This window comes from Alligator sinensis, unplaced genomic scaffold (genome assembly GCF_000455745.1).
Source record: "Alligator sinensis unplaced genomic scaffold, ASM45574v1 scaffold331_1, whole genome shotgun sequence".
Taxonomy (NCBI): domain Eukaryota; kingdom Metazoa; phylum Chordata; order Crocodylia; family Alligatoridae; genus Alligator; species Alligator sinensis.
Window position 1 is genome coordinate 2,468,215 of NW_005842033.1, and position 12,183 is coordinate 2,480,397.

Below are 12,183 nucleotides of genomic sequence, written 5' to 3' on the forward strand. Positions count from 1 at the left end.
GCGGCGGCAGCAGCAGCAGCAGCAGGGGCGCTCAGGGCGCAGGCGTCCTGGTGGGGTGTGGCTCCGGCCAGCGCTGCACTCACAGAGAGGGGCTCAGGCTCTGTGCAGTTGCCTGTATCGCCAGTGCTCCCTGCCACTCATGTGCAGCCCCTGCACTAGCACAGCAGGAAGGGAGCCCCATGTGCTGGAGCCAGGTATCTTCCCTGCCAGGGCTGCGCATGACAAAAATATTTTTTGTAATAAAATTAAAATATGTTATAGTAGGTGTTTGACTTTTAGTGTATGATTTGGTTTTTTTCTGGTTCTAAGATGGCAACCCCCCTCCCAAAAGGAGTATATCCAGGGGGAGCAAGGGGAAGGACTTCTGGAGGCAAAGGTCAGGGGTTAGGTGGTGGGACTTCTGGTCCCAAGATGGTGACAAGGGGCGGGGCAACTGTCAAGGGGTGGGACTACCCATACAGCCCTCAACAGTTCACCAAAACTCGTTAAGTGGCCCTCCACCTGAAATAATTGTCTGCCCCTGGCTTAGAGGCTTCCCAGCCAGGTACAGTATCTACACAGACCTGCTTTGCTTATAAGACCTGAAGGCCCCCCCTGCCAATCACTCTGTGCTCCCTCCCCCCCAAAAAATAGCTTTTGTAGGTATCAAATTTAGGCATGAATAGCCTAAACTCGCCATTTTTAAGGTGCATTAAGGGTATGTACATGTAGACCTGCACTCTTAATGCACCTTAAAAATGGTTAATACACCTTAAATCAACGTGTAGATGCACCCCATGTGATACCTTTCAAATACCGTGTGTTAAAAAGCAAATTGCCAGCTCTATACTATGCTTTTAATATATGCTAACTGACATGTTAGTCAATGTGTTTTGAAAACACACTTTCTCTCCTAGGCCTAGAATTTACAAGCTTTTTAAAAAAGTATATAAATGTGTTTTATGGTGCCTTATGAAATATGCAGTGACAAACAGTGTTTGTTATAGTACACTGCTTAATCAAAACTGTTATATTTCAAAAGCTAACTGTTTCAAATGTGTTCAGATATTATTTCTAAGCAAAATGTTTTCAGCTGGGTAAGAACCCTTCTATTCATTGAGGATAAAAGCCCTGAGCCTGCGAACACTTACATCTGTATTTTACTACAAGCAAGCTTCTTACTGTCTTGAACAGCTAACTGATATTTCCTCTGAAGCACGTGCACAGAGGGCCTGAGGTTGTGATCTGAACACTAAACTATATTATTCTGCTATTAGACAAATGGACCTGCTCACTCCTATATGAATGCTTATCTAATATTTTGATGCTGAGTATCAAAGTCCAAAATCTGCAAATGAGGATTCCTTAAATTGCATGGTTAAAACCATAGTTAGACTTTAAAATAGGTAATCTGTTTTTTGTTCTTATGTGAAACAAAGAATTTGGATTCTGGCATGACTGTCTGGTTCATTAATATTTGGAAAATATTTACACAAGTTCTGGCTCAGTTCAAAATTAAATACAATGTAATGGTCCCTTCCTAGTCCCCTTTTTTTCTATCATAAAAACCATCATGTCAATTAGCACACAGTTGAGCCCCAATTGAAGAAAAATCCCTAAGTGTGGTATGTCAAAAGTAAGAAAGATTCGATGTAGATGGATGGAAGAAGCTTGCAGAAACTTCCTGCCTGTATTATATCTGACTGAAGTCAGTGCCCCCAGATGCCTCTCATTGCCATAAACACAATTCATTCATTCATGCATTTTAAGACATTGATCAAGATTTAAAAAAAAACCAACAAAAAAACTAAAGATTTTTTTAAATGTAAAAGGTCACTGGTACCTGATTGATCCTGCAACACAGAACACTTATTAATTTAATATTATTAGTAGATCAGGTTCCATTTATGTAAAAATGTTTCTGCTGAACAAAATTACCATTGCACGTTACTTATACTAACATAGCCATGCATTTTTTTTGTGCCCGTGTATTGCTGAAGAACTCAGGAGACTGTGTGTGATGTATACCAAACTACTGAGAGCCAGTTAAGTTCAAATTTTTTAGATGTCTTAGTAGACAAGAGGAAAATAGCTAAGAGGCACAGTTGGACAACTTTGACTGTAATATCAAAGACTTGAAGATGAAACAAACAAATGCATACTGTGATACTGGTCAACATATAAAGTCCTATAAATACAAACCACATACAGAAAAACTAGATCTGGCCGAACGGGCTTTGGAAAATTTCAACAATCCAGAATGCAGGTTCCCCTAAAAGACTGTCCTATGGCAATTTTTTAATGGTAACTATGATCACTATTACAAAAGATAACATATTTATGGTATGGCAGGCTGAGAATAATTATATAAGCAGGGTCATCCACATATAATATAGTTAAGTACATGATAATAATGTAACATTTCATACCTACCAGGAAGCTTTACAAATGGCCAAAATCTGAATGAAGGCAAGAGGAATTGCAGATGTTCAACAATAAGCAGGATCAAACCACAAGATTCCAGTCAGTGAAATTCACTGTAAATTTGCCAGGGTGAGGACACTAGAATTCAGATAGTCAATGTCAGCATAAATGATGTATTACAAATATTGAACACTGAACTTTAGAGACCCCCGTTAAATTTACTTCAAATGAATGCAAAATGATCTGACTTGCTTGTAATGAATATCTAGTACTTTGCTACATGCTGATTGTCTTATTGCTGTTGGAATGGACTGTAATGTTGAATATCATGTACCGTAATACTGTAACATGAACTGCAACTCCCAGAAGCCTCCAGGGGATCAACGGAATGATCTGTAACATGCACTGTAATCCCCAGAAGGCTGCAGGGGATGGGAGAAAGTGGAAAAGCAGCAAAGGAGTGCATGATGTAGCAGGTAAGACAGATGTATGGCCAGAGACTGAGAAGGAGTGGCAGAGCCAGCACTGTGAGCTGCAGAAGCAGGGCTCAGATGTGGGAGCCCTGGCAGATGGCAATTCGGCATTTTTGGGGCCAGAGATTGGTTGGAAGTCTCTCTGGAGTTGTGGGAGGGTTTAAGGTTTCTCAAGTGTACATACCATGGTGTTCCCTACATGTTACCTGTTCTTGGGTGATTTCACCACAGTGTCACTGTTTATTACCTATCACCTGGATCCTATATGTATGTACCTGGATCCTATGTGTAATGTTAATGTTTATTCACTTATGCTGACCTGAGCCCATTGGCTTGTGACCCTAATCCTCAGCATCCCCTATATACAAGTGGAAACATCCTGGTCGGGCTCCTTGTGCCAGTTCCTAGGGTTGCAGGGTTTGGCACACTGTACATACATGCAATCATTAATAATGTAGATCATAAGACTTATCTTTGGAGGAAGATAAATATAGTTAGAGATTAAAATTACTTGATCTTGGCTGCAGTTCAGCAAAGTACTTCATGTGCTTAACCTTATGGCTAGGGACAGAAGTTACACATAAGTCCATTTAAGTGAACAGAAACTGGTTTAAACCTATAACAGAACAGAAGTTCAGTGCACATAAGCCAGTTTCAAAATGGCTGAAACTGGTTTAAGATAAACCTGGCTGAATGTAGTATCAGAACAAAATGATTTGGGTCAAATCGGTTTATGAAACTTCTGTCCCAAACCCATTCCTGGGTCAAGTTAAATCACAGTCTCCCAGCATCGCAGCATGCTCTGCAGTCCTGGGCTGGGCTGGGCTGTCTGCTCCAAAGAGCAGGGCTGGCCCTGTCCTTCTGCTCCCTACTTGAAGCAGTGAGGGCTGGCTGACTAAGGGGTGGGGGAGGCAAGCCCAGCTGGACATGCAGCCCAGGTTGCAAGGCGGGGACTGTCACCCCAGGCAAACCCAGGCTGGAGTCTGGGGCCAGGGAAGGGGGGTTAAACACACCTTCCCCTGCTCAAACTAGCTGGCTGCAACTGGCTGCAACTGTGGACTGCAAATTTCAGAGGCACCTGGAAGCAGGAAGAGGAAGTGAGGAGCAACTCTGCAGAGTCCTGCAGCTGTAATTTTGGACAAATCCCAGAGACCTCAGGGGCAGCAGGAAGAGGAAGCAAACACATAGCCCATACTGGCTTTGTGCCAGAGAGCTGTGCTTTAGTGCCCCCTGGCTTCTGGCCTGAGCCACTACAGGCATGTGGCTGCATTTCTTGTATGTCTGTTCACTTCTGTTTCAATTTAATCTCTACATCTTAAACTAACCTGCAAAGACTGAATCAATTCAGCTTTTTGACTGTCTGCACTTAGCCTATGTGAATAGTTTCCCATAGTTTCAATGGGATTAATCACATGCATAAAGTAAAGCAGCTGCTTAAATGTTAGACTGTTCCCAGGAACATGGGGCCTAGACAAGAAGAGACCTTTTTCCTGTGGCTACAGAAAGATATTGGGTGTCAGGACTTCAAGGTTCTATTTCTCATTGCAGTTGTATCTAATGCTACATAGGGGTGGTGCAAGGTTGGGCCTGTGTCTCTCTGCATCATCATCTCACTTGCCTGAGCACCCAGTGGTGCCACTATCTAACATTTAAACTTGTCACCAGCGTTAGCCATATGAAGGGGGTGGCTGGGGGAGGAATCATATTACCATTACCTCAGCTTTTCTTAGCAGAATTGCTACCCCTTCTTTAATTGTACTGATAATTATTGTTTTAATGATGCTGGGAACAATGTAGGTTTTAGCATTTTCAAGCATTTAGATGTAATATCCAAGGTTTGGATTAATATTTCCATTTGTTTCCCAGGTGTTATAGTCTTTTAAAAATGCACAAGTAAGTTCCCCAGACAAACAAGCAAATATACTAACAAATAATAAAAAAGAACAATACTAATAAGTAACATCAAGACAATATAGCAATACTCCATTCCTACTCACTCTCTGTCCTTAGCTCAACCTTATCTTTGAAAAAATGGCCTTTATAATATGGCCAGGTGGGGGCATCTTCTAAGGATCATGTATGAAGATCCCATGGGAGCAAACTAATGGAAAGAAACTAGTTAATTTCTGATCTCACATATATAAAAATGGAGATATTTTGATAACTGTAATTCTCATTGGGCATGTCTACATGTGCTATTACTGTGCATGAATAAACAGCAGAGCTTATTGCTCTGGAGTTAAAGCGTCCTGGATGCACCATTTGAACATGAGCCTGGAAGCAATTAACCCTGGAGCAATAAGTTCCACAGTTTATTCAAGCACAACATGGAGTCAAGTTGGAGCAGCCTGAGCTGGCAGGGGGCCTTGGGGGTCAGCCTGCCAGGCTGGGGCTGTTCTCCCTAGCTCAATGTGCTGCAGAGGGGCTGGCTGGGGCACAAGGGAGTTTCACTGTGGGGCTAGCCAGCAGGCAGACCCCACACTGAAGCACCCTTGTGCCCCAGAGAGCCCTCCAGTGTCTACACATGTGCTGCTATGGAGTTTTTTTACCCTGCAGAAGGATAGTACTCATAGGGCATGTTTACATGATGCCCTACGGTGATATAACAACATGCTATGTTGCCGTACAGTGCACTACAGCGATGTAGTGATCATGTGGGTCTGCATGTGATTGGCAGCTACATTGCCATTGTGGCACACTCCCCCATTTTATCATGCTGCTACGGTGATGTAGCAGCAAAATCTAACTGGGTGCCATGTGCATGGTGCAATATGGGCAGTTGCTGCATCGTGCTTTAGTACAGGAGACCCTTGCCATTCGCGGGGGATAGGTTCTCATATCCCCTGCGAATAGCGAAATCCGCGAATAAGGCACTGCATTCATGAACGCCGTCTGTGTTCGTGGACACACTGCCCCTGGTGGCTGACAGGGTGGGGCCTGGCTCCGGTGGCTCCGGCAGGAGCATGGTGGCGGCAGCGGGAACCCGGTGGTAGCAAGCTCCCGAGGAACTCCTGTAAGTGTATAAAGTGTAGTTAAAATGTGGGTTCAGCATTTGCGAATATTTGAAACTGTGAATGCTGAACCTGTGAAAAGCAAGGGTTTCCTGTACTTCCAAAAGGAAGTACTAAAGCATGGCACTGTAGCAATGTCACCATATGGCGACATGTAGACACACCTGTAAATAGCTAGTTACCAGTGCAGTAAACGTCTTGGCATCTACACATGCGCCCCTATTAGGGTGGAGTAAACTAATTTACTCCACAGCAGGATAGTACAGCGGAGTACATTAGTTTACTCCACCCTAATAGGATTAGTTGGCAAAACGGGCCCATTCAAACAAGATGTACTTCAATGTGGCCATATGCAAACTTATACTTAAAAACAAAGGATGCCGGTCATAGCTGCAGAGTGGGGAATGGTATTCAGAAAGCAGTGACTTTGAAAAGTTTAAAAGGAACTCAACACGAACTCTTAGTGCAATGTGTCTAAAAACAGGGGTACACCAATATATCGGTTGCCTACTGGATTGGCACTGTTAAATGAGAAATGATGTTATTAGCTACCGGCTTTGTTTGGTCGTTGTAGCTGATAATTACAGCCACATGCCTGGAGCACCCTAGTGAACATAGTCCAGTCCCTGCACCCCAGGGCTGGCCCAAGCCCTCAGCAAACTTCAAGTCCCAGTGAGCAGCAGGAGGGCACTGGGGGACAGTCACAGGACACCACACTCAGCAACAGAGGGACCAGAAGGAACCTATCCCCCGCGAATGGTGAGGGTCTCCTGTTACCAGTTCCTCCTGCTGCTGCTGCTACTGTCACTGCTGCTGCCATGGTAGTGCTGTATGCACAGCAGAGGCCTGAGCACTGGGGCTGCTGCAGAAACATTGGGCTGCACACGGGCAGGGTAAGGCACCACGCAAGGGACATTCTGCTTCGCTGGCATCTTTGCAAAAGTGGCTTCTCCCCAGCAGCCGTGGGAGCTCAGCTGTGTGAAGCCCACTGGTACTGAGGTAGCAACTTGCTCTTGGGCTCCGAACATGTCCAGCGCCACAGTCCACGCAAGGGTCCACCCCGCTCACCCAGGATGGCAGCACAGGGAGCTGTCAGCAAGAGGGCAACGTGCATTAAAATAAGGTGGTCACCGCCTTCCTCATCAAGGACCAGAGCAGGCAGCAAGCGTGTGTGTGTTATAAATGCAAAACAAACAACAGGTTTATTTATGTCAGTAGCTTAAAATGCCTTGCACTATTACTAAATATTGGTTATCAGATCGGCATCAACCAATATGGTGGGTTAATCATTGGCTATCGGTATAAACCAAGAAAATCTTTATCAGTGTACCCCTATCCAAAAGTCCTGTTTGCAAGGCTGCTTATGCATTTTACATTTGACAGCTATGGCTCAAAACATAGAAATAAACCTGGAAGGGACCAAAACAAGGACTGCCCACTCCACACAAAATATCCTACTCACTAGACTACAAAGGAAGATTCCCTCTTGCTTACTCTCATTCTGGCACCTTAACTCTTAAACTCTTTAACTTCCCAGTGGCTCAGCTTCAACAAAAGTACGTAGGTTACCCCATCACACCACTCAACCTGTTCCATAGGCTACTATTAGGTACTCTTCTAGGAAGTAAGAGATGTGCTACAGAAGATATAATGTCCAATATTCCACTTCTTGGGCAAGTGGCCTAGCTACCAGACTATTAGATTGCAATCATTGTTTAGTTGAACTTCAAACATTCTGTGGACGCAGCTACACATGATATTAATGCACCTGAATAAACTCTGATGCTGCGCCAGGAGCAGCTGAGCTGGAGCAAGGGGCCAGGGGGGAAGGCCAGCCCCAGGCTCTGGAGGTGGTGCTGAGTGGTGGAGGGGCTGGCTCAGGTATAAGGGTGTTACAGGTAGCCCGCACACTGTAGCACCCTCATGCCTCAGCCAGCCCCGGCCACAGTCTATATGAGCACTTAAGTGCACACAAGTACTCTTCCATAGGAGAGTATTTGTGTCAGGCAGCACTGTCCTATGGCAGAGTTAATTAGTTTATTGTGCCCTAATATGGGTGCATGTGTAGACTGTAACACTCTACTGCAGAGATAATTAGTCAACTCTGCAGTAAAGAGCATGTATAGATGCGCCCCTAGATTTAGGCACCTTCTCATCAAGAATCTGGACTGAAATGGAGCTTAGACGGGAGAGGCATCTGCAGGTTCAAATTGAATCATTTCCATGCATGCTCAGAAGACCCTCTGTCCAGTTATTCTAATATTGGCATGGGCTTGGTAATAACTATGAACTCTCTGAAAGGACATAAAATTAACCAGTTCATTATTGGTGGTAAATGTTAATGATGCTACCAGCAACACATTTTTTAATGGCAAATGCTATGGAATCTTGGTAAGCATATTAATTACGCCACATACCTACTGTCTGCATTTGGATATATGACAAAGAGCTTCTGTGATAAATACATGCTGTGACATGCAATGAAGCAATTTCTTTGACAAAGTGGCAGATGAGAGAAAGATAGATAAAGAACTTTTAAAGACTTGTGGAAATAAAATAAGGAAATAACAAGGAAATAAAACAAGGAAATAAAAAGTTTGCTGACATCTAGGTGGGGCTATCTTTTTTTTTTAAAGGTGTATAGAGAAATATATTTGGAATAGGTTACAAAATGAACAACTGATATGGGAAAATTCAGATATGGCTTTTCCTTTATGTGAAGTATTTAATAAACAGTATTATCCAAGTAGCTGAGCATGGATTTTCTTGCTGGTACTCTTGACTACAGAAAGAGAGGAAAGAAACAAGACTTGGGGACTAATTCCACTCCCAGTAAAGTGCAGAGAAAAACACTCATTGGCTTATTATAGCAAGATCAGATTCAGAGTGCAGCAATGGGCTATTGAGATAGCTGAGATCTAATTCTTCTATTTGTATCAGAATGTTTTTAACAGTATGAAAGCTTCCCTTTAAATATTTCATGCAGAGAATATACAATAACAAAGAACAGAGTTAGGTAAATAAATAATGTTCTGCTTCAGTTTCCTGGGATGCACTTATCCCTTTATGACTGTTGATACTGCATTGCATTTGCTTGCTTTCAGACTTTTGCTACCTCACTTGTACTTAGAGATTTTTTTCCAATTGCAGATGGGATCTGTTCATTACTTGTCTAGGCTCCTTTAACAGCTTAAGATAAATCCTATCTGAACCAGATTTGAAGTCTTCATCCTGGTTCTTTATCACCCCTGTGTTATTGGCTCTGAAATAATCCAGGCTAGTGGGTATACAACTACTATCGGATAGCATTTGGTTACTACCCTGTCTTGAAGGTACATTTATAGTTATGTCTGGAAAATACTTATGTACATGGGTAAATTCAGCTGTTCTCAGGCCATTCACTAATATTATCTATGAAATTAACCAGGAGTGAGGAGCTTACTACATTCTGCTTCTTGCCAAAATAATCAAAAAACATTTGGGAATGTTGGCTGTTATATTATGAGAGATGGAACATAAGGTATTTTATTATGACAGTGCTATCCTGTTTCTCTGGACTGGTGTTAATTAACACAGAAAAATCCAGAGCCCATCTGAGAAAATGGATCAATGCATTTTCAAAATTCTCTTTGTATTAAGATACATTTGCAAAAAAAAAAAAAAGGGAACATACTCCCCTTGTCCCAATTCTGCCCTCATACTTTAATATGTAAATTAAAATTATATTTCTTGTTCAAGGCATGAGATACTTGGGCATATTGTTAAACAGAGGAACAGAAGCTAAACTAAGAGACAAAATCATTCTAGGAACACAGTCATTGAAAGCTTGCTTCATGAGCCGGAGCTAATTAATGCTCTCATTGTGGGGTTGAACCCAAATCATCAAAATGATGGCAGCTCTAGAGCTGAATAATTTATTTTTTTTAGTATCCTGCCACTTAAAATTCCACCCAGTCACTTTAAAAGGACACAGCACGTGATTAAAATCTTCACTAGGGCAGGAAAAGACCAAGAACTAATAGAGCAAAATTACCTTCTCATAACAATAGTGACCACATGCTTAAAAATATAATTATACTGCAAAATACATTTCACAAATGCATTTTTTTATTTTACCTACTGAGCCACTTCTGGTGCACAAGCTCTACAAATGGCATCTCTGCCAGTTAAATCCTGGATAGTTGCCCTCATGAAAAGGTTGAATATCCCAATATTAAAGAATAACAAAAAAATATAGATATGGGAGAATAAACCAAACAATTTTTTTAACAAAGTTATATTATCATACAGCCATCTGGAACAATGTTAAAAAGTGGGAGTAGATGTCTTTACCAGGAGGAATAGGAAACAACAAAGATTCTTTCTATAGAGGATACAGATCTGGAGTGTTTACAGGGTATATTTATATCTTTGAAAAATAGTTTTAATTTGGGAAACAATTAACAACTGTGATTCCATACAACTTCAGTTTTTTTCTATTCCTATCTGATCTTAGCTGTGTATTTTGCTTTTCCAAAAAAGAAACAGGAACCAGAGGTAAACATATAATTTAACTGAGAGACAAGAATCAAATATATTTGACTGAAGGCACTATAAGATAGTAACTGTAAAAGAAATTACAACTGTTAAGAATCATAGGCTGCGTCTCCACAAGCAGGGGCATGAGGTTGCTGCAGGGAAAAAAGCAGCAACACAAATTCAAAAGCCTTTGAGGCACCACAAATGCACATGCACACACATGTGAATGTGGCCATCAGTGCCGTAACAAGGGGATGCGAGCAGGGTGATTGCCCCGGGTACCGAAGTGAAGGGACACCAACAGCCCAGTGAGGGCAGGCTGTGGGACAGAGCTGCAAGCGTCTCATGGGTGGGGGAACGGGGACAGGGGGAGGGTGGCTCCCATCACTGTGTGCACTCTTGGGAAAGCAAGTGGGGGGCATGTGCCCACTGGAATTGTGCATAGGGTGAGGGTGGGCTGTAGCTGCGGGGCTTGCCCCAGGCACCAAACTTCCTTGCCATGGTGCTGGTGGCGGTCTAGTTATTGGATTAAGTCAGGGGCATCAAAGTCAACTGGTCCACGGGATATATTCAGTGCTCTGCAGGTACCTGCAGGCCACACCCTCAATGCCTCAAGCAGATTCTGTCTGAGTTGTGGCCAGGGTTGCCAAAGGTCCAGTTGTTACCAGGCAGTCATGACAAGTGCCAACATCATGATCAGAGCAGCTGCTGCTGAGGGGAAGTATTGGTCCAGCCAGCAGCAGGAGGGTTAACATAAATTTGTATACACTTCACAGCCTCATGCTACAGTAGCTGCTGCCGCTCACCCCTGCTGCTGAGCGCTGCCAATTCCCTGGGCCACTCGCAATAGGGAACTGTAAATTTGGTGGTGGCTACAGTAGGTGCCACATTGATAACTCCTGAAGCAGTGTGAGGCTGGTGAGAGAACATAAACCAGATGAGCGGGCAACCCTGCTCCTACCTTCTGGCGCTGGGACAAGACAGTGGACTGCATGAACCACCACTGAATATTTGACACATCTACACTAAGTTATCAACTAAGTCAAAATTGTATTTGTTAGCGACTTGCCATCAAATACTTGAGATGACAAATGATAACATTTTTTTCAAAGGGGCCTATGTGAGTTTGTTGCCTAAAGTCCCATTAAGACTTAGATTCCTAGGTGATTAAGGCACTTTTGAAAATATTACCAAAAGTCTTTTGCTGCAGTTGACAAATAAATTGATCTGTAACAGGTGGGAAAATCTCTGCTGCTTTGATTTTAAAACTTTGGGATATTAACATGGCAGAAACCTTTCATAACAGCCAGGGATCCAGGATTTCTGTTTCCTACAGAAAAACAGAGAAAATGTGTATTTTCCCTTTTAGCCAAGGAAAATGTGAATTTGTAATTTTAATGGAGAAATGCGCAGATTTTGCACCTTTGCAAAGAGCTCTCCCAGAGTTCCAGCCTGCAGGGGCTGGGGGGAGCTGGAGGAGGGCTGTCAGGCACGGGGCACCATGTGCACGTACATGTATATGGCCGCCAGATAGCCTGGAGAGCAGCTCCCACAGGTAAGTCTGGTTGGGGAGGGAGAGGGGGATAGAGGCCCCCATAGGGAGGGAGAAAGGGAGTTGAGCAGGGCTGTGACTGCTGCCCAGCCAGGCAGTGCATGGAGCTTGTGGCCTGGGGCCATAATGTGCGGCTGTAGGGCCATGGTGGGCAGTGGGATGGGGCCATGGGCAGCTTGTCTGGGGGATGGGGGGGGGGGGGGGGGGGGGGCTCCCTGCGGCGGAC

General features: G+C 43.4%; 1 long non-coding RNA gene across 2 annotated transcripts in view; it reads right to left on the bottom strand.

The window, feature by feature from the left end:
- Positions 1 to 12,183, bottom strand: part of LOC112550091 — a 32,546-nt gene that overhangs the window by 3,145 nt on the left and 17,218 nt on the right. The window contains exons 2-3 of one of the 2 annotated variants that reach the window (XR_003093757.1): positions 2,413 to 2,541; positions 10 to 212 (exon numbers count right to left, since the gene is read on the bottom strand). This is a non-coding gene — a long non-coding RNA (uncharacterized LOC112550091). Of the gene's footprint in view, positions 1 to 9; positions 213 to 2,412; positions 2,542 to 12,183 lie in introns of those variants that run through there. The other variant, XR_003093756.1, reaches the window with a different exon arrangement.